Here is a 25,812-nt window from a genome sequence, read left to right as displayed (position 1 = left end):
CCCATCTCTTAGGCCATGCACAACCACCTCTCACATTTTCAGACCTTGGACAGAAGATCCCTGCTTGTGAGCTGTTTGAAACAATTTAGCACCATTACAATTCAAAGTATTGTGCAGATCAAGTATTCTGCATACTATGGGGTATGGCTTTTTTCTATTGAGAAATCTGACATCAGAGCTCAGGAAAAAACTACAGCAGTGGTTCTCAAGCTTCTGTACTGGTGACCCCTTTTACATAGCAAGCCTCTGAGTGCGACCCCCCTTATGAATTAAAAAAAAATTTAAATAGATTTAATACCATTATAAATGCTGGAGGCAAAGCGGGGTTTGGGGGGGAAGCTGATAGCTCGTGACCCCCTAGTTTGAGAACCCCTGAACTATAGCATGCTTCTAAACATGCTATGGCATGAATGGAGTATCAGACATGGAACTAAACGTTTTGCAGCACTGACAAGGTTATGGAATTGGTTTCTATTTTCAAACTCAGTATTTTGTGTTTTCCCTCTGCCATTCCTTTTCTGTTATTGAGAAACCTTAAAGATTCATTTCTAAGGAAAATTTCTATGGCGTGATTTTCAGGATGAAGTTCCTTTTAAATGTTAACTAATAAGCTCTGATGCATGAGATCTAACTGCTCTAATAAGTCCTCGTGCATGGGATCTACTATGTCCATTAGACTGATTTTAAATTCCCTTACAGATTTGTAATTACAGTTACTTCCTTTAAAATAAATCTCTATCTGAAATCTAAGCAAGTATTAATCAAGCAATTAAACCACAAGACTTTAAATATATTTTTATTTATGGGCCACGTTTTACTCATCACAGACTATATTGCTTTTAACAATAGTAAATACAGTATTCAGGATACATAACTTATTTGTCAAAACACATAACCTTTTCAGAGTGCATTATCAAAAAGAAGAAAAACCTATTAAGGAACTTCCATTGATGAGCCCAATATTGTTCCCTGTTCCCATACAGGACAAAATTAAAGAGAAACGCACCGTCTATGATCTATCTCAACTCAAAACGAATAAAGCCAAAAAATCTAGACATCTGAACTTTGTCCTTTGTTTTTTTCTTTTTCAAGTCAACCTTAAATTCCAACTTTACTCTCAAGGGTATCCAGCCTATTAAAAGACACAGTCATCCTATTTCAGTGAATGTCTATAGTGTCAAAAACGAAAGAGTTCCAATACTGCTAGTTTAACACATCCCTGCCTTACATATATTCTGTGAGAGATTTTATCTCCTGCTTTATTCCCTCAGCAGTAGTCAAAGAATTCAGCCCAATGCCTAGAGTTTTGTAAAGGAGGCCCATGATTCTTTTACAGTTCTTTGGAGCGGGAGGAGTCCAGACACTTGTAGAACCAACTCCTGTACCAGATGAGGAGTAGCCACCATCTTTCTCTTTTGAACCTGTTGGTTTTGAAGTCCCTGAAAATGCTAGGATGAAACTTTGATATCTCAAAATGAACCCTGAGGACTCCTGGGTAAAGTAAATGAATTTATGAACTCACAAAGACTACAGTCAGGTAACATCTGAAAAAGTAAACCCAAGAGGACCAAAAACCGTGAGCTGAATCTTATATAAACTAGGGCATGTGCCTGACCACCAAAACCAAATGACTCTCAGGGCATATCTACACTACCATATGTCGCAAACATTTATGTTGCTCAGGGATTTGGAAAAAACACACCTGAGCGACATAAGTTTCACTGGCTGTGTGCACAACGCTATGTCGGCTGAAGAGTTTCTCCTTCCGACATAGCTACAGCGGCTATGAGCGGCTACACGAAAGATAGAGCGGCTACACGAAAGATCTTACAGCAGCACAGCTGAATCGGTACAGCTGTGCTGCAGTAAGCTCACTAGTGTAAAACATGGCGGCCTAAATGACAGTAATGCTAAACAATGGCAGAGCTTTTAGAGATTTGTGTGGAGCCAGAATCTCCTCACTTATGCCAGTTTTACACAAATATAAGTGAGAATCAGGATAATTACTTCCATATTTGGAGATTGGCAGGGTAGAAATGCTGATTTCTACCTGCCTGTAAAATAAAGACTGTCTTTCATATAAATTTAAGGATGCTCAAAGACACAAACAAACAGATAATATCAAGCTAGCGGATAGAGTACTCCATATACATAGCTGCTAGACTCACGGCCAGGTAATCTGGGACATCTGTATTAATGTTGCACAGTTGGTTATCTATTTACGGTAGAATTCAATTTAATTTCAGAATCTTCATAAACAAACCCCACAGTTTACAATGTTCATCCCCACTATTAATTTGGTTCCTTCTTCCTGAAACACTGTACTAATGATTGGCATTGGTAGCTCAGGAAGTATTCATTCATGGAGAGAGAACCGTACCAGCTGTTACTATACTAAATTAAAACAGGGTCAAAAGGGAACCAGACCTCTGTAAAGTCTGTTTGTTCTCATTCCAAACAAGGAAACATGAGAGACTTTTTTTTTTTTTTTTTAAAGAGTCATGTTAAAAAATATCTGTAAAGGCCCCATTTCTATATTAAGATCAGTTCTTTCTTTAGAATAACAGCACTCAAACACTTTTGGGGACAGATTCTGGCCCTTACATGCTAATGCCAATGGTGTATGGGTTCACAAGTTCACTGAGTGCATGGAAATCAGGAAAATATCCCCAAATCATGATTTTTTTTCAAATTTCTTATAAAAAAGTAAAATGTGTATAATAAAGTATTTCATACAAAATAATCACCTTAGCAAACTGTACAGCTCAGCTGCTTCATACCTGTGTGCACTATCCTCCTGCACGTGCAGCATAAGAGTGCTGTGTGCATGCAGAAGAAGAGAGTGCTGTGTGAACATGCAGCATAGAGTGCTGTTGATCCCTAAACACAATCTAGGTTGGAAACAGACTGCAATAATGTTGACAACTTTCTACTCGCACAAAACCGAACACCCTCGCCTTGACCCTGACCCTCCTCTGAGGCTCCGCCCCCGCTCTCTCCATCCCCACCCCTGTCGCTCGCTCACTCATTTTCACCAGGCTGACTCAAGTGGTTGGGGTACGGGAGGGGGTGAGGGTTCCGGGATGGGGCCAGAAATGAGGAGTTCAGGGTGTGGGAGGCGGCTCCAGGCTGAGGCAGTGGGTTGGGATGCAGGAGGGGATGAAGGCTCCGGCTGGAGGTGCAGGCTCTGGAGGGTTTGGGGTGCAGGAGGTGGCTCTGGACTGGGGGGATGGAGTCGAGGGGTTCAGAGTATCGGAGGGGGCTCCGGGTTGAGGCAGGGGGGTGGGGTGCGAGGTGTGTGTGAAGGCTCTGGCGGGGGGTGCGGGCTCTGGGGTGAGGCTGGGGATGAGGGGTTTGGGGTGTAGGAGGGAGCTCCGGGCTGGGGATGAGGGGTTCGGTGGGCAGTAGGGGGATCAGGGCGGTTGGGGCGTGGTGGAGGTAAGGCTCTGGGGTGCAGGAAGGGGCTCTGGGGTGGGAACAAGGGGCTCTGGGGTGGGGCAGGGGGTTGGGGTGTGGGGGCAGGAGTGCAGGCTCCGGGCAGCGCTTACCTTAAGAAGCTCCCGGAAGCAGTGGCATTTCCTCCAGCTCCTATGCAGAGGTGTGGCCAGGCGGCTCTGCACGCTGCTCCGTCCGCAGGCGCTGCCACCGCAGCTCCCATTGGCCACAGTTCCCGGCCAATAGGAGCTTGGGTGGTGGTGCCTGCAGGCGAGAGCAGCGCACGCCATGGAGCCTCCTTCCCTCCCAGGAGCCGAACTTGCTGGCCACTTCCAGGGTGCAGCACGGAGCCAGGACAGACAGGCAGCCTGCCTTAGCCCCACAGACCGAGAGCCGCCAGAGGTAATCTCACATCCCAACCCCAGCCCTGAGCCCCGCCCCCAAAACTGGAGTCCCCTCCTGCACCCCAAACCCATCATCCCTGGCCTCAGCCCAGAGCCTGCACCCCCAGCCTAGAGCCTGTACCCCACCCTGCACCCCAACCACCAGCCCTGAGCCCTCCCAAACCCAGAGCCTGCACCCCCAGCCCTCACTCCCCCTGCACTCCAACCCTTGCTCCAGCCCAGACCCCCTCCCACACCCTGAACCCCTCACCTCCTGCACCCCAACCCCCTGCATCAACCAGCAGTCCCCTCCCACATTCTGAATCCCTCAGCCCCACCCCGCAGCCTGGAGCCCCCTCCTACACCCCAAACCTCTCATCCCCAGCCCCACCCCAGAGCCTGCACCCCCAGCCGGAACCCTCACCTCCTCCTGCACTCTGAACCCCCCATTTCTGGTCCCACGCTGGAGCCCGCACCTCCAATTAGAGCCCTCATTCCCTCCAACCCCATGCCCCCGCCCAGTGAAAGTGAGTGAGGGTGGGGGAGAGCAAGTCACCGAGGGAGGGGGAATTTAGTGAGCGGGGGGGGGGTGTCTCAGGAAAGGGGCGGGGCTAGGGTGTTCAGTTTTGTGCGATTAGAAAGTTGGCAACCCTAAATCAGCTGAAACGTGAACAGTTACCTAAAGCTGCTGCATGGACAAGCAGCAGATTGTGTAATTGGTGGAGCAGTCAGGTTACTCCTCCTTGGTCACTGACAAATTGACTGATGCCAAGATCAGTATGTTTAACAGATTTTATTTGTTTAGAAAGACTTAAATGGTGACAATGCATCTGACTTGGAAATGAAAGCTGTCCTCCCTGATACAATTTACTTACAGGCTGTTAATTACAACACTACTGCACACTGCACTATTGTAAAGTGTTTGAATACCTTTAGGGTGGATATTGATAATATCAATGCATTTCTTTTTTACCTCAAAAGCTTACAGTCAAGTGTTTAAGAGATTACTGGCTAACAGTTCAGTCCACCTGCAGTTCTCACAGTTTTGCTACTGACATCTGGAGGACCAATTGGTGAGGCAAACCCACAGCCAAACCAGGGACTGCTCACTCAATAGATGCTCCTCCAACAGAGCTGTGCAGAGTCACCAAATAAACCACTAACTTACTCTTCCCACAGAGCCTGCAGTGACTCAGCCTTCAAGCATAGGGCAGCCCCCTATCCAGGAGCAGAGGTTAGGTCAGATGACCCTCCAGCTCAGGTATTTCCTCAACCCTGCAGGGCTGCAGCTCACTCTGTGCAACAGCACTATCCATCCTGGAACCTTTCTGCTGCCTCACAGTATCAAATTCTCAAAACCCTCAGCCTGCTCTTGATCCTGTTCCTGCCCCAGCCTTACCAGAGACTGTTCCAGTCTTGTCCTTGCCCTACCCTGTTACTGACCCGCTCCAGGTTGCCTCCACTTCCTGACCCTCTCTGGACCCTCGGACTCTGACCACGTGGCTTTGACTCCTGGTATGCACCTGGACTCTGGCTACAGTATTGACTTGGCTTGTCCTTGGGCTCTGACCACTCAGCTTTGATCTCTGCTCCAATCACTAGGCCTGACTACCAGGAGGCAATGCCTGACAATTTCCCAGACATTAACAAGCTAACAGCAACAGTCAAAACGTTTTTTTAAACATCGTGCAAGCAGAAAATAGCATTTTAAAGAGTATCACCAAATCATAGTCCAGGCGGTGGGATCAAATCTTTATGTGAAATTGCCCTCTTAGGTGAGATGGGGAAGCTGGTATGCTGCTATTGAATACCATGCATACTACATTACTTTTTACTCAAGTTTTGTGGAGGAGGAAATGAAAATTACACCAAACACAGAAACTGAAGGAGTTGAAACATCTGTTGGACAATTCAGAAATTTTACAGCTCAACTTAATCGCGAGGTATGACAAAGAGTTTGTTAATTTAATCAAATTGTTTGAAAGACATGAGATTCGTGTTCGTCAAGCTTAAAATAAAAAACAAAGTTGACTTAATTAACATTTATCAAGCATATAAATGTGAGTAACACAGCAGGGATTCAAAACCAATCTATTAAAACTTTTATTGAAATTGCAGATAAGTTTTCAAACTATTATCTCTCTGATACGAGTGAAAGAAAACCCTGTTTCACTGAGCCAGCACTTTGGTTCCTTGAAGCGGTACAGTATTTGATCCCATTCAAGCATGTACATTAAACTTGGATGCCTTCCCACTGGATTCCATACCTTGTTTCAACAGGAGCTGGAAAACTGAATTAGAAGGCTACTGGTTTTGTGCAAAGGAATGCAGCAGTGACCTTTCACTAACTGCTTTACGAAAGTTTTCAGAACCACGCTTTCCCAACATTGCGAAACTGGCCAAGTGATATTTGTCTGTTGTCCCTGACTCTACGGATGCCAAGCGTCGTGTTTTGGCATATGGGCGATTCTTACTGCGCAGAGACAAAGAGGAACAAGTAAACCAACTAATGATACTTAAACTTTAATTAAAAACTAGAAACAGAAATAGCTCAACATTTAGTGGACTACATATGTTTGTGTTTACTAACGATTTTAGTTGTAAAATTGATTAAATTTAATTGTGAAATTAATTCTTTGCATATTCCTTGAAAATGATTTAGTTCTAAAATTAATTTCATGCATAGTCTATGAAATTGAATACTCCTTTTACCCTGTTGTGAATTTTCTTTTTAAAAAATTGTGATTTACACAGAGCCCTATGTATAGGGGCTCCCAGGAGAAAATTCCTATGTGCAGGAGGAGCTGCATAGGTCCAGCCCTATACTGCCCTCCCTCACAGCCTCTGGTGTAAGGGGGTATCAGGGGGGAAGGAGGGGTGACCACCATATTGTTCATGTCTAGGATTATGGGCTATGGAGCATCCCATTGACAGCAACAGGGAAGCTGCTGTAAGTTAGAGCTAGTATAATAGGATTCTGCCAGACCCCAGTGTAGGCAAAACGTGGTCATGTGCAAAAGGGGTTCATAGCCACCTTTACTTCCCCTCCTACTGGGTAATGGCTCTCAGGAGGTGAAGGGTAGAATCTACATATAGTGGATTGGATTCTCATCTTTTATCAATGTAAATTACTGAAGTCACTAGAATTACATGGGTATAAAACCAGTGTAAAAATGAGAGCAGAATCAGGCCTACTAACTTCAGAAGTACCTTCAGAATCAAACAGCAGGTACAAGGGCTTATGTCTTCCTTCTCCATGAGAATCCAAAATCAACCCCCAAGCCCAACACTAAATGTTCCTTCTTTCCTGCCTGATGAATCCTGAAAAGAGAGTAAGGACAACCTAGACTCCCTGTTGCTGTTGCCAATCTGATGTCAATGCAGAAGGGTAAGGTGCAGCTATTTTGATTAGAACTGGCACTGCCTGAAGGGTAACTACCAGTCTCATTAAAAATATTTACACTTCTTAGTATTTTTCTCTTGGAATAAAACATCACTTGCTTATTTTTATTTTCAGGTGTCAAGTTCTGCAAAACAATGTTGATTGTGTTGACCATAACACTCATAAACTGAAATATATTTCATGGCTTTCCCTCATTTGTCCTCCACTTCCACCTTTACAAGTTACATTAAATGGGATGTGCATTTCCTATTAGGCCAGCGTTATTGTGAACTTTGAAAGAAAAACAGGTTGAAACATCTCAGTGAAAAACATCTGAGTGAAACAAATGCTGCCTACTGACTGTATGAGTGACTCTGCTGTTGGGAAAAAAATAACCAAAAAAACAAAAACAACAAACCAGAAATTGTATTTCCTAGATGCCTACAGAGGAAAACATTTTAACAACAGTGTGATGGGGTCTGTATTCGACACAGGCCCTGAGCAGGGTAACAGGGGTCAGAAGGTGCCAATTCACCTTATTCACCTGGAAGGGAACCAAGGTTGGATAAGACCTAATGGCAGATGAAGCCCAACTGGGGAAGGAGCTGGGATAGGATTTTACTCCTTCTCATAACTCAAGAACTAGGGGTCACCAAATGAAATTAATAGGCAGCAGGTTTAAAACAAACAAAAGGAAGTATTTTTTTCACACAACGCACAGTCAACCTGTGGAACTCCTTGCCAGAGGATGTTGTAAAGGCCAAGACTATAACAGCGTTCAAAAAAGAACTAGATAAACTCATGGAGGATAGGTCCATCAATGGCTATTAGCCAGGACAGACAGGGATGGTGTCCCTAGCCTCTGTTTGCCAGAACCTGGGAATGGGTGACAGGAGATGGATCACTTGATGATTACCTGTTCTGTTATTCCCTGTGGGGCACCTGGCACTGGCCACTGTCAGAAGACAGGATACTGGGATAGATGGACCTTTGGTCTGACCCAGTATGGCCGTTCTTATGTTCTTATAAACCAGGAAGTGAGAGCCGGAAAAGGCTGCAGGAAGGAGGTCTGCAGTTACTCCTCAGAGAGAAAGGGAGTTGAATAGGGAAAAGGAGGAGATCCTGGGAAACAGTAAGCCCCAGGCTCCTGCCCTGGACTGGGCAGTCTTGCAAGAGGCCGAGAAGGGTGAAGTAGCCATGGGGAGCAGAGGAATCTCTGGTGTTGGGTTACCTTACGTCCGGTTTTTCCCGGACATGTCCGGCTTTTTGGTAATCAAACCCCCGTCCGGGGGGAATTGCCAAAAAGCCGAACATGTCCGGCAAAAATACCAGCCGGGCACTTCCCCTCCCGGGCTCCAGCTGCTCTGCTCCTCCTCTGACCCTTCGGCTCTGTTTAAGAGCCGAGCTGCCTGAGCGCTCCGGCTTCGGGCAGCCCCCATGCCTCCGGACCCCGAGCCGCCGGCCGGGCACTTCCCCTCCCGGGCTCCAGCTGCTCTGCTCCTCCTCTGACTCTTCGGCTCTGTTTAAGAGCCGAGCTGCCCGAACGCTCCGGCTTTGGGCAGCCCCCATGCCTCCGGACCCCGAGCCGCCGGCCGGGCACTTCCCCTCCCGGGCTCCAGCTGCTCTGCTCCGGCGGCGCAGGGTCTGGAAGCAAGGGGGCTGCCCGAAGCCGGTAGCGCTCGGGCAGCTTGGCTCTTAAACAGAGCCGAAGAGTCAGGGGAGGAGCAGAGCAGCCGGAGCCCAGGAGGGGAAGTGCCCGGCCGGGGGCGCAGGATCCGGAGGCATGGGGGCTGCCTGAAGCCGGTAGCGCTCGGGCAGCTTGGCTCTTAAACAGAGCCGAAGAGTCAGGGGAGGAGCAGAGCAGCCGGAGCCCAGGAGGGGAAGTGCCCGGCCGGGGGCGCAGGATCCGGAGGCATGGGGGCTGCCCGAAGCCCGAGTGCTACCGGCTTCACGGTTTGCCGGGCAGCCTCCAGACCCTGCGCCCCCGGCTGGGCGCTTCCCCTCCTGGGCTCCAGCTGCGCTGGGGAAGCGCTGGCAAACCGTGAAGTCGGTAGCGCTCGGGCAGCCCTTTTCACATGGCTGGGAGGGAGGAGGGGGAGTTAGGGCGGGGACTTTGGGGAAGGGGCGGAATTGGGGCGGGGCCGGGGGTGAGGAAGGAGCAGGGCCAGGGCCTGTGGCGTGTCCTCTTTTTTTATTTTTTAAATATGGTAACCCTACTCTGGTGGTAATCCCAGAGATAGGCAAGGAGCTTGAGTTATGGGGTAAGAAGAAGCCCAGGGAAACAGCAACAGGGTCTGAGACTGAGCAGACCTAGACAGCTAGCCATAGGGTCCCCTGGGCTAGAACCCCAGAGTTCCCCTATCAGCCACTGGGAAAATGGCACAAGGACCTAGAGTCTTGAAACAGGAGACCGTCTGAGACAGTGTCCAGACAGCTTTTCTGGTGGGACTTGTTACCCAAGAAGGTGGGGACTGTACAGTGGCCTGGCTGGAGGCCCGAGTCTCACACAGGGAGCATCCCAAGTCACAGAGAGAGGGGGGCCACAGTCCGTGCAATTTACAGAAGGGAGCATGAGACAGGGCAAGAGCTAATACCCTGACCAAGCCACAAAGAAGGACCCCTTCACAAACAAAAAGACATTTTTCAATGTGTAAGGACTTTAAAGAACTAAGATTGATTCTACCATTAAATTCTACTGCTGCTGTGAGGAAGTCAGAATTGCACAGCACAAAAATATACCTAATTGTAAAGAATCAACTGAAATTTGCACTACAAACTAAGGAGACTATGGCTTGAAATGTATTAAATAAAGCATCCTTATATTATGAGTAGAATCCTAAACCTCAAGTTTGCACTGACCTCTTTTTAGTTTACAAAACACTGGAAGGTTTTAGCTAGAATTCCAGATATTTACACCTGGTACCTGTGTTAGTATTTTCTGCATTAACAATATAATCTTCATCTCAGCACCTCTGGGATTTGTATTTAAAACAAAGACTGGTAGAGGTGGCAACAAATAATGTACCCTTTTTGATCTGTGTTCTGGACAGAGCTATTTCCATCCTGGTGGAAATTCCACATTTCTGGGGGGGGGGGGGGGGGGAAATCTGGCAGGGAGCCTGGGAGGTGAGATGGCAGGAAGCCAAGCATTTTTCTATCCAAAGTTCATCAAAATGGCCAAGTTTCCACAGAACACAGATTTCTATGGATCAGCATTTTCTGACCAGCTCTAATTCTGTGGTCTATTCTCCCCTGGATGTCTGCTGGGAGGGAGTGGGGAGCATTGAAATGTGAGTGACGAGAGAATAGTATCTTTACCTGCTACTTCACGCTATGCACAAATCAGGAATGGAGCATACATGGGCAACTCATTAGCTTATGCTTACTGCATCCCATGTTTTCATTGAACTTGGTGGGCCTGATTCACCATGCCAGTGTGTGAGAAAATCAGAAAACTGAAAGAAAATGGAGGAGGAGCAGGTTCTATTAATACCGTTTTCACATAGTTTCCACTTGCTGGTACAACACACTGGCTAGTATAAATGCACAGTTGTGTCAAACACCACATGATGCTTTATCGTCTCTGAAGACAATTCATTAAACATTCACCTGTAAAATCACATCATCATATGCAGTTAGGATCCCACATGTTCAATATTCCCTTCCAGTGATGGGCAAACAAGGGAAACACACCCAATACCATATGCATCAGTCAACAGAGCACTTTTCCTTAACCGGCCTTTCTACTTTCTTGTAATCTACATACTTGATTCATTTACTGTATGTTAAGCTAGCTCATTCAGCAAGAGTATTCCAGAGAAAAGAAGGTGACAAGATATACAAGAGAGGAGAGGGAAACATTGCAGATTAGAAAGGATAAAACATTGTGTGAAAAGAATGGATATAAATACTCTTGCTTTGGGTTATAAACCAACCACCAAGTGATGGAAGTTATTGTTAGGATGGAGTTGGATGAAACCTCGCTGACAGCCCCCTTCCTTCAGAATAAATTTAAGAAGCAATTAAGCTCCATTTTGGAGTAAAAAAGCTGAAACAACAAGACCCATCACTCAAAACACAGACCATTTGCAAGTCAGTCAGAAGCTGAGCTATGTGGGTGAATTTGGTTTCACTAGGGGGTTGAATACCCCTACTAGGTATTGTTTGGTGGAAGGGGGGGGAATGTTTGTGAGCAGAAGTAGCCAGACAGAGCAAGAAGCAGCCAGAAACAAAAAAGAGAAGACAGCAGGAAAGCCAAGGAGATGGAAGAGAAGTACTGCCAATGTGACCCTGAGGAAAAGCTTTTGGGTAAAGTACTGGTTGGAAACCGAGCCGGTGCTAGCCCATTGAGGGCCCTAAGCAGAAATATTTTGGTGCCTCCCCTCCCCCAATACTAAAACAGACAAGTTCTTATAATCAAAAGAGAAGGGGGAGCACCTTGAACTGCTCTGTGCCCTAAGCAATTGCTTAGGCTGCTATACCTAGCACCGGTACTGGTTGGAAAGGCAAGCTGGGAACTCTGAAATAAGGAAACTGCTTCCTGTTCGATTCCTACTGTGTTCATGGAAACATTTTGTGTACATTCTTTGTAAATGGGATCGCATCAAAGAAGTACCTGACTCCATCATTAATACCTCTTCCTAACATATATAACCTACAAGACCCCAAATATTGTTTAGCTGCTCAGGTCAAAAGGGGAAATATGATACCTATCCCTTATGGGCAGGTTATTCCCTAACTGTCCACTGAAGTTTCTTGTACCGTTATCATAAATATCTGGTGCTTGCCACTGTCAGAGACATGATGCTGGACTAGATGGGCTATTAGTCTGATTTAGTATGAATATTCCTATATAATCCCCCCCATCCATTCCTTACCCTCATATCTTTAAAAAATCCTTAAAGACTTGCTCTTATAAACTTATTTTCCCTCTCACACTTAGTATGTCAATAAATCTTCACTACTATTCTGCTCCAAAAGAATCTCTGATACCTAAACTTCTTTACAAAACAACACTGCACAACAAAGCTGAATAACTATATAGCAAACAAAGCAAAGCAAACAGATTAAACAAAGCAATTCATGCAGATACATAATGCGAATGCATACCTGAATAGGTGAATAATCAGGAGATTAAAATAGGCACAGTGTAGAGAATTCACATGCATAACTGTATGAGAAGACTGATACGCAACACAATGGAATCTGATTGTTAACATTCCCACTGTCTGGCATACACAGAATATTCTTTTCTGTTTTATTATTAAAAATGGAAAAATAATAGTACAAAATCAAACCTATGGTGTTCTTGGACCGTCATTTGAGATTCAGCAAAAACTAGACTGGACAAAGCATTAAATAATACTCGAACAGTAACAATCCTATATCAATAAATGGTTTAACAGGCCATTTTCATTTCTCCCCACTATGATTTTCATATCTTTAATCGCACCCCACAATGAGATACACAAAACTGGCCTCCTGTCATGTCATGTTTACATCACTTTGGGGCTCTCATTTTTTCATGCCCGGGAGAGAAGCATATTATGCAAAAGAAGTAAACAACTGCTATTCTGTACACTGAAATCCATTTTTATGATTGCTGGTAGAATTACAAATAATGCTGCTTTACCTTTTATTTAAAATTTCATTTCAAAGAAATACAAACTATCAATAATGCATGCCAGTGGGGCAAGAATGCTTGGAAGGGGCATTTAAATGAGAGGGGTATTGGTTTAGTCAACCAGCTGAATTAATAAAGCTTCTTGTGAAAAATACAGATCTACTTTTTTTTTTTAAAAAATCTAACTGAACCACCCATTTGCAACAACAAAAGGTATTCCATTATATGCAGACCTCCTGCAATTGTTTTTTTTGTTTGTTTTTTTTTTGTTTTTTAAACTGGAAGGAGTATAGAGTTCTGTGCTTTTTAGGACTCTTGTGAATGCAACACTACCAAGGTCATGGATCATTTTTAACAATTCCTCAGTCTACATTCACTGCTTGCTCTCTTAACATACATTAGGCTCATTGAGTAAACCTCCCAGAGTACATTTAAAAGCTGCTTGTTGCCAGTCTTTGTACCCTATTATGCAAACATGATTCCTAATGCTTCTTTTCCTTTTCCCGTAAACAAGCAGAAAACCTGTACAATGGTTGCTAATTTCGAGATGCATGAAAAATATTTTAAACCACACAATGGTTTCAAATGTTCAAAAATAGTCAAATAATTGGGAAAAACAGCAATAAAAGAGCTAGGAATACACTGCTAAGAAAATTTACATAAACATATGCTCAGATTTGTAAGTGAATTAATTGTTCATATACATTTGTTAATTCAGTTGTTCTGGCATAAATGTTTGCAGAAAGCAAATTTGATGTGTGAATATTTGCAGTGGAACTACTTGCACACTCATCCAATTAGAAAACAGAAATGCCATATGACTCATCCATCCAGTTACAACTAATGAACAAAGCATAAAAGGCAAATATTAAATACCTGCAGAGATCTAGTCAGGAACACTATATAGAAGTTTTTTTTAAATTGCAAACTAATTAACTTACTACTTCAAAACCAAATACATCTGAGAAAACCACAATCTGACCAGGGCTATTCAGCAAGGAATTAAAATGATAAAAAAGGTTAAATTCATCAGATAAGTGATTTGTTGTGAATTGTACATTCAATTCTAAGCAGGCAATTCGTTTCCCTTTCAGTCCCCCCAATAAATCAAAAAGTAAGTTACTGGATAATGACACACTGCTTTTTTATATAAATCAGCATGTTCATGTAGTGTGCATACTATAAACAACATTGTGGACAGTTTCCTTATTTTATTCAAAAACATATAGCAGTGAGCAAGCACTGCAGCCCGGGCATGCCTTTGTGCCTGAGATCAGTCAGGTGCAGCATCAGTTTAATCTCAGAACCTGCTCTTGCAGGGGGATGGATTCAGAGGCATAGTAGTTCCCTCCGCCCCACTAATCTCTTACTTCTATGATCCTAGGACTCCACTTATATGGAAACAAAGCAAAGACAACTGTGAATGGCATCTTTTCTTTTCTTTCAGTCCACTGGGTTTGAATTAGGGGTGTGTCAGATAAACACTGACTTTGGAAATATTGAACCTGTTGCGGTTCATAGCCAAAATACCATGCGCAAGATGAACAAGGTTTTGAGAAATAACCTTCTAAAGTCAACAAATACATGACATTGTCTGTCAAGAGACAGGATCAAAGAATTAATAAGTAATTGTACTTTTTAAAATTGGAAGTTTTTCTTCTTCTTTTCTTTAATGAATTGTGTGGAAAATATACCAGGAACTTCTAGGCTTCACAATGCTTTCCAAAATGACCGTTCTTGTGAAACTCTTTGACTGTCATACCCATAAACACTAGTTTACCCCTTTTGGCAAACCTGTAATAATGAATTGACTGTATGTCACTGTTTGACTGAATGTCTCCTTTGCTTTCTACACAATATGGGGAAGATTATGTAAACTGCAAGTTCCCCAGCACCATAACAAACTTACCCCCATCATTTCATGATTTTCTCTCTTGTGTTTTATCACCCTAAGATAAACACATTCATAAGAACTTGCTCTAGCATTAATTTAAACAAGCTGCAGAGAATCTCTACGGATAAAAAAGGAGTCCTCAAACAACAAGAAATCTTTATGTCCAGCTAGGAGACCTATTGGGCTGTTCTGTTTCATGAGGTCAGAAGATAACTTCATACATGTAGATACAAATGACACCTCTTTCTACCCTTGGAGAATGTGGGTATCACTTCTGAGGTGTTACTCAAAACACTTACACCATGTCCACATGTTGAATCCTGTCACAAGGTGGCTGATCCTTTCAAGCAGTGTTGAGGCCAGGGATCAGGTGATAGTCTGAAGGTGACCTGGTCCTCAGAAAAATGGCCAGCAAGCAGCTTGGTGAGAAAGAGACCTACAGGCAGGTTTACCTTACCCTCGGTCAGGGGAGAGGACCTGGTTTATCTGTTTTCTTTGTGATGGATTGTTGTGGCTTTGATAAATGAACCCATCCCTGAAGAACGGGACTGAAATTCTGCTGCTATTGAGAGCTTTCTTTGGTGAACTGGCCAGTGAGTTGGCACACTGGTTGACAGTTCCACTAACTAGTAAAAATACATGTTTGTTTATAGGCCTTATCCTGCTAAAGATCTAGGAGAGAGAGAATTTCAAAAAACAGGGTATATTTTGAAAATAGCAGGATGGGCCTTCTCTATATTGCCATCATATTGATGCCATCTATAACTGCAGCATGTCATTCCTAGCCCGGCAAGAATCAAGTGCTTTAGAAGCCATATAATCAACTCTTGGGGAAAGGATTCACATTGCTCTCAGCTGATTCCTTCTGGATGCTACTTAGAACCGCAATGTTAAACTCCATAAAGAGATGTGTTTCACTTTTCGTGGGAGCCAGGAGGGCAGCAATGATGCCAGAGCAGTTGCACACATGTGGCATGGAGAGGAGCAAATGGGTCAGAAAATGGGTATATCCTGGAAGATGCAGTCTCACCCCTTTTAATGATGGAAGAACCAACAGTAAGAGTTTGGTTTGGAATGTTTTGCTTAGATTTTCCACTTGAGACAGATACATTTGACGTGACCTTTTTTAGTTAGCTTTAAAACCACTTAATTTGAATACAATAGTCCAAAGCCAGTGTCCCAGTTTCACTTTGTTAGAGTGCCATTTGAGAAGCTGTCATCTATAACTCTACACTGATATCAGAATTCTCCCTTGTGCCAAAGGGCAGGGGTTGTTTGCACTACCAGTGGAAATGTTCCAATAAAGCAATCTGGAGGGTTACACTTTCCCACCACCACAAGCAGTCAAAAATAGGGAGCAGAAAGTTGCTTTGCCAAAGAGTCATTGGGACATTTATTCCATTTCATCAAATGGATCAGGGGATAGGCAGGCAGGAAATAGTAAATGGGGGGAGAATTTCTATCCATGTATCTCCTCCTAGACCTTGGTACCATAGCATAGCATTTACAACAGATGTCTCCCTTAATTGAGACAATAGCCCAGAATAGGAAGATGGAGTTTTATTAACTAGCTACAGGTTCATAACTGCTTGTAGGTATTTTTAAAATGTGTGAATAATTAGGGCGACGGGATTTACATTTATTCTCTGACTTATTTATTGTAGAAGAAAAGGCTTTCCTCAGATCATTTTAATTTTCACTAACAATTTCTAGTTAAAATAAATGTTCAATTTCCTATTTGAACTTCTCCCACCCAGTCCTTGTCAGTTACTAACTAATCAGACATTTGCTGCCTCTGAATGTTTCCTTTGGAGAGATTACTATGAATCAGGCTCTCATGAGTATGACTCAAAGAGACACCACAGTAACAGCTGAACACTTTCTTTTTTTCTAAACAGCAAATACCATAATTAGAATTGAGCAACGGGTTTTTCATTATTGGCTGACAGGGTTAGTCACACCAAACATCCCCACAAAAACATGCATTACAATGCCATGCCTATCTCACTGCTCAACAAACCATAAAGGGCTATTGAGATTCACAATATTCCTAAAATTAGACACAGTGCGTTGAGTTGATCCTCATGGGAATATTTGTATTTATTGTGTGTTATGTATAAAGCAAAATCCCATCAAATGCTCATTGAATATGCTACATACACATAGGCACACATAGCCGTAGATTATGTATTTCTGACTCGGATAACATTAACAGCAGTCTCCCACCAAACCTCACTACCATACAGTAAAATGATCAAATCTTATGTTCAAAGAATTTTAAAATTAAAAAGTCTAGGAATAAACATGTTAACTCCAAAGGTTTAGCCAAAAGAACCATCCCAAGAAAATGTCATCTAGTTTCAAAGCATTTTAAAGACAAGGGCCAAAGTTATCAAGCGCTGGTGCCGTTTCAATGTAGCACAGGGCTAGATCCACAAAGGGGATTAACAGAATATGGGGTGCACATTCCTGCCTATTAAAGAAATAGCCCTCTCTGGTCCTTTTTTGTGAAAGGCATGTGGAAGGTGGGTTTTAAGTGGAAATAAAATAAGGCATCACTGGGGTTTAGTACAAATCCAGTGTGATTAGTGAGGTCTCACACTGCTGACAGAGGCAAGGAACAGGGGCAGATGGTGAGTGATTAAGTCAGCACAGAACCAAGGAGCCCCAAGTGGCTGCTTTTGCCAAAGGCTAGATCTATCTTGCTATTGTTCAAGAGAAGTTGGAAACCTCATGAATTGAAGATCTCAGTCTCTCCGGGGACAGGCCATCCTTACAGTATCCTGCTAGTAACTACTAGGAAAAGGGAGGGAATCAGTAGTCTAACATGAGAAAAATAGCTGGAGCCTTCAAATAAGAGTAGATGACCAGTCCAACTCAGTGGGAGAGGAGACACCCCCTTTTGCATATGGGAGGGATGGAAGGAAGTGAATGCGAGTTTTGGAAAATGTATTTCCACAATCCACTGAAAATATTGGTGTAATAGCTGCTGAAATAGCAAATAAAACACAAAATTTAACTTTTCAAAAATTCATGACTTTCCAAACATCATGTAATGGGGTTAGCACTGTAGCAGACTAATGGCCTGATCCTGCATACTCACATGTACAGAAGTAATTTTACCTATTGAATTCAGTGGCACTAAGTCATGTGATTTAACTTACTCACATGTGCAAGTGTTTCAGGTTCCAGATAATTAAAAATTAGGTTAGATATTCCAATGGGTGTTACATTCTATTAGGTATTCATGTGTGTCACATACATGCAGCGTTCTTTGAAAGTTAGATGTACACTGGGTAATTTAAACAAACATCACCACAGCTATTTATTTATATCCCTTTTTACTCCCAACTGGGAGAGCCATTCTCATGCATGTGAGTCGCATTTGAACTCAGTGGGATGACACACAGTGCATACAAGTGAAGCATGTGTGTAAAATTTAGCATGTTTGCAAGCCTTGCCAGGATTGGAGCATTAGGCTGTCAACACTTCAGGGGAGGGACTGCTTTTATCTTTGTGTTTTATACAGGCTCCCCTATTCATTAGTGACTGCTTCCATAGTGATGAATATTTAACTATATTCAATATAATAAAGAGGTACAGGGGGAAAGAGACATTTTTTACTTCTACCCCGTATCACTAGCTTTCTGAATTCCTGTTATTGATAGAAACTGGCTATATACAGCAGCCTACATGTTACATCTACAAAGTGACATTGTCCGAAACAGCAGACCACCCATTATGTGAAATGACACTAACAATTGCATTGGTATTTGCAAAACCCTGTTCTCAATACCTCCGCTTTATTCATATTTTCCACATACAAATCCCTTTCAAGCTGTAGCCACATGTCACACCAAGGCAAGCAGGTGGCCTCTTTTCCTTATGCTCACTCTTACACAACATTACTAATCATGAATTGAAGTGAGACAGCATTAAAGCCTGCAGGAATTCCCTTCTGCATCCAAAAGTAAAAGGGAACAGATTTAGATAGTTGAATTGATCAAAGTAACTTCTCCCTTGAAATCTTAGGATCTTCCTTGGCCACAAAGAAGAAACTGATCTGATGAACTTTCTGTCCACAAAATGTAATTGTCCTTAGAACAAGAACAGCAACAAGCTTACTGAAGAACTTTTTAATCGTCTCTAACAAGCCATCAATAACATTATACCACAATGTTTTCTAATGCCACAACTTTCATATAGATATAAATGGGGCTTTAATCCCTAAAACCATACATGTTTAGCAAATAGATAAAGGGCCTATATAAAAAGTTTAAAATTCTTACTAAAAAACCCCAACAACCATATCATCGCAGAAAACCTTAGGAAATCTCTAACAACAGAACAGAGGGAGAAAAGATTTCTGAAGCCCTTTACAGCACCATTGTCATTGACAAGGAGCCAAGATCTGCTTACTGTTTTATAATGATCACAGGAAAATTTACTTCTCCCACGAGCAGGGACACGAAAGTTCATATTGGTGTATTTCACATGAATGCAGAAATGCCACAATCCAACTTGTTCTTCCTTCTCAGGGGGGTCTACAGTTAAATGATGACATCCACTGGCATGTGAAGATTGGATGGTTAATTTTAGCTGAAGTCATGCACACACTGTGGTCAGATTTTCTTACACAGTTAATGTCTTACTGTGTTAGCAATTCCCGCCCCTGCTGCAGCTCTTCCACTCCCACTCCTCCCCAAATCCCAGCAAATTTGCTTCTCTTTGTCACCTCCTCTTCCTGTTCAATGTATCTCATCCTAAAGTTCAAACAGTGCATATATATTTGTGTTTACACTGGACACCTTCTTTAACGATCTCACATCTACAGCTTAACATAAGCTATTTGCCACCAAAGAGAAGACATTTGGTTACTGAAAAATTTCTCTTTTGAGTTCAACCAAGCAGGCATAAAGAAAAGATTATTCGAAAGGGCATATGGGGTTGCATAACCATTACATAATTACAGAAAACTTTTACTAATGATAGATCCTAACCAAAATCCATGATTAAATCCCCCCCCACCCTTTTCATAGAATCATAGAATATCAGGGTTGGAAGGGACCTCAGGAGGTCATCTAGTCCAACCCCCTGCTCAAAGCAGGACCAATTCCCAACTAAATCATCCTAGTCAGGGCTTTGTCAAGCCAGGCCTTAAAAACCTCCAAGGAAGGAGATTCCACCACCTCCCTACGTAATGCATTCCAGTGCTTCACCACCCTCCTAGTGAAATAGTGTTTCCTAATATCCAACCTAGACCTCCCCCACTGCAACTTGAGACCATTGCTCCTTGTTCTGTCATCTGCCACCACTGAGAACAGCTGAGCTCCATCCTCTTTGGAACCCCCCTTCAGGTAGTTGAAAGCAGATATCAAATCCCCCCTCATTCTTCTCTTCTGGAGACTAAACAATCCCAGTTCCCTCAGCCTCTCCTCATAAGTCATGTGCTCCAGACCCCTAATCATTTTTGTTGCCCTCCGCTGGACTCTTTCCAATATTTCCACATCTTTCTTGTAGTGTGGGGCCCAAAACTGGACACAGTACTCCAGATGAGGCCTCACCAATGTCGAATAAAGGGGAACGATCACGTTCCTCGATCTGCTGGCAATGCCCCTACTTATACAGCCCAAAATGCCGTTAGCCTTCTTGGCAACAAGAGCACACTGTTGACTCATATCTAGCTTCTCGTCCACTGTGACCCCTACGTCCTTTTCTGCAGAACTGCTACCTAGCCATTCGGTCCCTAGTCTGTAGCAGTGCATAGGATTCTTCCGTCCTAAGTGCAGGACTCTGCACTTGTCCTTGTTGAACCTCATCAGGTTTTTTCTGGCCCAATCCTCTAATTTGTCTAGGTCCCTCTGTATCTGATCCCTACCCTCCAGCGTATCTACCACACCTCCCAGTTTAGTGTCATCTGCAAACTTGCTGAGAGTGCAGTCCACACCATCCTCCAGATCATTAATAAAGATATTAAACAAAACTGGCCTTGGCGGCGAACAGCGGAGGCTAACAGAGGGAGTTTGCCTGGGATCTGTCCGAGAGGAGGTACGTTAAGTGCTGCATTAGGGGGGCTGTGTTGGTGAGTATCTGAGTGTCTGTTGCTGGGACAGTTTGTCAGTTTGACCGTGTGCTTGATTGCTTGCTTGTTTGTTTGAAAAGTGTGAATTGGGAGTGCTTTGTTCCAGGTGGGCCTTGAGTGGGCCTGACTGGTATATAAGGGCAGTCAGCAGCGAACCAGCTGAGCGGCGAACAGCAGAGGCTAACAGAGGGAGTTTGCCTGGGGAGAGCTCACTGAGGCTTTCATCTGCGGGTTTCTCTGAGTAGTTACTGCAACAGCTGAGGAAGCTCTTAAGAGGAAGGTGATATGGAAGGTGAGCGATCAGCTGTTGTAACCTGCACAGGTTGTGCCATGTTTGTCTTTCTTCCACAGGACAGAAGCGACTTTGTCTGTACAAAGTGCAAGCTGGTCTCCATACAGGAAGAGAAGGTTCGAGGTCTGGAGAAACGAGTATCGACTCTGCTTTGCATAAGGGAAAATGAAGATTTCCTGGACAGACGTCAGGAGATGCTTCTACAGCCACAATGTTCTGAAGATTCAGAGCAGGTGCAGCAGGGACAGAAGGATGGTGAAGAAGTTTGGCAGCATGTGACCTCCAGAAGGGGAAAGAGGAGCGTCCATGTACCAGCAATGGAGATACAGGTGAGCAATCGTTTCCATGTTCTCTCTACAGGTACTAATGCGGAGAGTGGACTAGATGTCCCATCTGAAGGAAGGGAGCAGAAGGAGACTCCACCGATTGGAAGGCAAAAGATGCACTGTCCTAGGGATGAGGGTTCCACAACCACCACTCCCAAGAGGAGGAGGAGGGTGGTGGTGGTCGGGGACTCCCTCCTCAGGGATATCTTTTGTGGATATTCACAGTCTGAATGCAGATCCAGATTCAAACTTTGCAAATGGTTTGTAATAGGCCAAGTAAAAACCCAGATCTATCCACCCTAAACTGTTGGCGCATTCACATTCTAGATCTGGATCTGAGAGTTCATCTCTAGTGCAAGATAAATATTTTGGGCCAGACTGGGCTTGGCCCTTGTGCAGATGCCTGAGGACTCTTCCGCTCTCCTTTCACACCAGGAACTGCTCCCTCATAAGTACCCCTTAGAGATCCAGGTCTACCCTTATGGGGAGGGGTGGTGGCAATATTATGCCCCAATCCATGGTCAGCAGAACTTGTCAGATGCACAGAGGAGAACATACATAGGGTGACCAGACAACTAGTGTAAAAAATCGGGGGTGGGAGGTAGTAGGTGCCTATATAAGAAAAAGCCCCCAAAATCTGGACTGTCCCTATAAAATCGGGACATCTGGTCACCCTAAACATACAGTACCCTATGAAAGGATGTTTCAGTCTGTCAACTTTCCCTTTGTGCAAGATTGCACCTGGAGACATCTGAGAGAGAGGCCTCCTTGAGCTCTGAACTGGGGTGGGGTAGTTTTGCAGTGTCCGTATCAAAGGCCTTCAATTTAAAGGTGCAATCTGTCCTTTCATATGCCTGTGCCTTCTGCTACTGACTTCAGATCACATTATTAAATATTTGTATTGCAGTAACTCAGAGGTCCCATCTGGGGATTAGAGTCCAATTCTGCTAGGCACTGTACACACCACAGAAAAGAGTCTCTGTCCCTACAGTCTTAGCTGGAATAGCTCCCTGCTAGCTTTACCTGTCATGTGTGGTACAATATTTAGGTCATCTTTCAACAGATTCATTTAATCATTTAACACTTAATTAAGATTAACAACTAGGCACTAATTTTTGCTCTGGCTGAAATGCAGATCAGAGAAGTCCTATGATCCTCAGACTGGCTCTCATTCTCCATTAATGCCCTGATTGGGCCATATCTCGAGTATATATTTTAATTGCCCTCTTGTAAACTGTTTTGCTTGAATTTTGTATTTTAAATAATGCTGCAGCAGTTGATGGGGCGAGAAGCAGTTTCACCTCTGATTCCCTTGCCAAGCCTAAGGACAGCAGCCCGACAGTTTAACTGTTTATTTTTCAAAAGAACACTTTTTCCAATACGAAATCTCAATGTCTCTTTTATAACTGCTTCATGAAACAAAAATAACTTTGTAGCAACAGTGTCTCCAAAGCAACTCCCCCTTCCAGTACGGCCCACTCATAGCTAACGGTTTTTAAGGGAATAGAGATTTCTTGGACTTTGAAGAGGACCTAATGTACTGCAACTGTCAAAGAACTGAATTAGCTGCCTTACTCACATAGTGCTAGGTGCCATGCCTCTGCGGTGACTGGAGAACAACTTGACTAAGCAATGAGCAATAGTTCCAGTATTCCACTGATACACATCAGGATATGAGAGAGAGAGAGAGAGAGAGGGTGGAGGGGGTTTAGTGAGAGTTTCTGAAAAATAACCCTTTAAAGAGGACAGAGGAAAGATCAGCTTTAGAAGTTAAAGTCAACTACAGGTGTTTTTTTAAATGTCTGGGGTCAAAATACTTGAGTTGGCAGGAAGTCAAAACATAATGAAACTTGTCATGGTCTGGTCACTGTCAGCATTTAAATCTCCTGACCATTTCTAAATCTGATGGCCTTCTGCTTCCTGCTTCAGAAACTCAGTAAGGAAAGCACCAGCGAATGTTACAAGCAGCGGGCACAATCATTTAATTGATCTTTCCCACCTATGGCACCTCATGCTTACAGCTCCACATGATTTCAATGTTACTGTCATTGGGGGGACACAGGACCATAAAGACAAATAGGAGAGGAGTGAGATCCTTCTCAAGTGATAGTGCTTCATTCTCTCCTTGAACCATAAAGACGAATTTAGATTTTTAATAGGTAACGTTGCCCATTGGACTCAGGAGACCTAGGTTCTATTTCAGCTCTGCCGCTAGCCTGTTGGGTGACCTTAGCCAAGTCACTTCACCTCTCTGTGCCTCAATTTCCCAATCTGTAAAATGGTGATAATGATACTTATCTCTTTTGAGATCTACTGATGAAGAGCTAATGATATAAATAATAATAATAATAATACCTATGTTAAAGGGTGCTCTGCTTGTAAAACTAGAAGATATGCTCCTCATTACCATAGCATCCATTCTCCCAGTGCCCCTGTGAGATAAGTATTATTCCCATTTTACACATGGGAAACTGAGGCACAGATTAAATGACTTGAGCACAAGGTCACATGGGAAGTCTAAGGCAGGGCTGGGAACCAAACCTAGATTTCCTGAATTGCAGTGCTGGGCCTTAAGCACAAAGCCATTCTTCCTATCCCCTTCCCTTTGTTTAAGTTCTTAAAGGATTGTTCCAAGAATTTTACAAGAACATAAAGGAACAAAGGAAAAACTGTAACTCAAAATGCCAAATAATGTGTCCATGTCTCAGAGGTAAATTATCTCATTCCACTTCACCTCCCAGTGGTGCATAGAATGAGGGCAGCATAACTAAGCTCATCCAAAATGTAATGACAGAACCAGTACAAAAGCCTTTCATAATCACTAGCATGAGGAATAGTGCAGGGAGGAAAAGGAAAATACTGCACGTTGACTATTTCTGGTCATTTCCTTGAGGAGGAGGAGGAATCTCTATGAATCCCCTCTCCAATACATTCCCTGCTTTTACACCCACCATTTTGGAGATCCAATCCACATGCCTCTTCTGCCAAGAATGACAGGCTAGGAGTCCCTTCCGAGTCCAGAAATGATGCTCTCTAAACCAGAGGAGTGACAATGGTAGACCTATGTTTGCATTCACAATTCCAAACAGCCAGCCAGAGAGTCTTCTTCAATTCCCTATCAACAGGATGTCTGATTCTTAAGCCAACAGACAACGAACACTGCCTCGTCTCCCTCACTCTGTACACTGCATTTTGGCTCAGCCTTTGTACGGGAGGCCATCACCAGTGACCACAGAGATGAGCAGAAAGGTCTCCACAGCTTGAAGAGGGATCAGACAGGATGCAGCCAAAAGGGAACTGTCATGGATAAAAAGCAAGTGGGGGCTATAGTCAGCTAACCCTCAACCTGGGCTTGGCCATAGTCTCTTTGAGTTTCTTGCCCCGGAAGTGCTCTGCAGGTCTCATCACAGGTCACTAGCTGGGAGCAGCTCTCCAGGACCCCTGACTCGTATCAGGTTTGTAGTGTCAGTCTGTCCCCAAACAAAACAACAGGGGAAGGAAAGCCACTGTCTCAGGCTGGGCTCCCCTGGCTACTGGAGCTCATTAGCAGCCTTTCCTCCTGGGCAAACTCTCCCTGCACCTCACATCCCACCATTGAGTTTCACCTTTTTAAACTCCCCTTCTCCAGGTAGCGAATGTTCTGCAGCTGTGTCTAATTGGCACTGCCTGGGTGCAGGAATGCCTGATAGCCAATCAGTGGGAGGCAGGCATATCCCATCACACACACACCCCCACCTCAAAACCAGAAAGATTTCTTGCTCAAGCATTTCCCCAATCCCAATGTCTGGGGGGAGAGCATTTGCTCTTTTCCTGCTCAGCTTTGCTCCTGGAAACTATAGAGCTGGAGTGTTATATACCAGCACATAATCTGCTGGTTTTGAGTCTTCACAGAATGTAGCCACTGCAAGGGTCATGGTCTGTGACTAGGGAAAAGGGACTACAGTAGAACCTCAGAGTTACAAACGCCTTGGGAATGGAGATTGTTCATAACTCTGAAATGTTCACAACTCTGAATAAAATGCTACGGTTCTTTCAAACGTTTACAACTGAACATTGACTTAATACAGCTTTGAAACTTTATTATGCAGAAAAAAAGGCTGCTTTCCCTTTATTTTTTAGTAGTTGACGTTTAACACAGTACTGTACTATATTTCCTTTTTTTTTGGGGTCTCTGCTGCTACCTGATTGCGTACTTCTGGTTCCCAATGAGGTGTGTGGTTGACTGGTCAGTTCATAACTCTGAGGTTCTACTGTATCCAGCAGGTTATACATGAGGGAGTCCACAACCCACTGGATAGCCAGAGCTTCCTTCTCAATAATAGAATGCATCCTCTCCCCGGGGAACAACTTTCTGCTAAAATATAGGATTAGGTGCTCTTTGACCTCAAAGTCCTG

The 25,812-nt window shown here is 43.8% G+C and overlaps 1 protein-coding gene across 3 annotated transcripts in view; it reads right to left on the bottom strand.

The window, feature by feature from the left end:
- The window catches only part of NAV2 (neuron navigator 2), a 354,629-nt gene that overhangs the window by 234,999 nt on the left and 93,818 nt on the right, over positions 1 to 25,812 (bottom strand). The window lies entirely within an intron of this gene.

The sequence above is a fragment of the Emys orbicularis genome, chromosome 4 (genome assembly GCF_028017835.1).
Source record: "Emys orbicularis isolate rEmyOrb1 chromosome 4, rEmyOrb1.hap1, whole genome shotgun sequence".
Lineage (NCBI taxonomy): Eukaryota > Metazoa > Chordata > Testudines > Emydidae > Emys > Emys orbicularis.
This window is presented reverse-complemented; position numbering and strand designations above follow the sequence as displayed.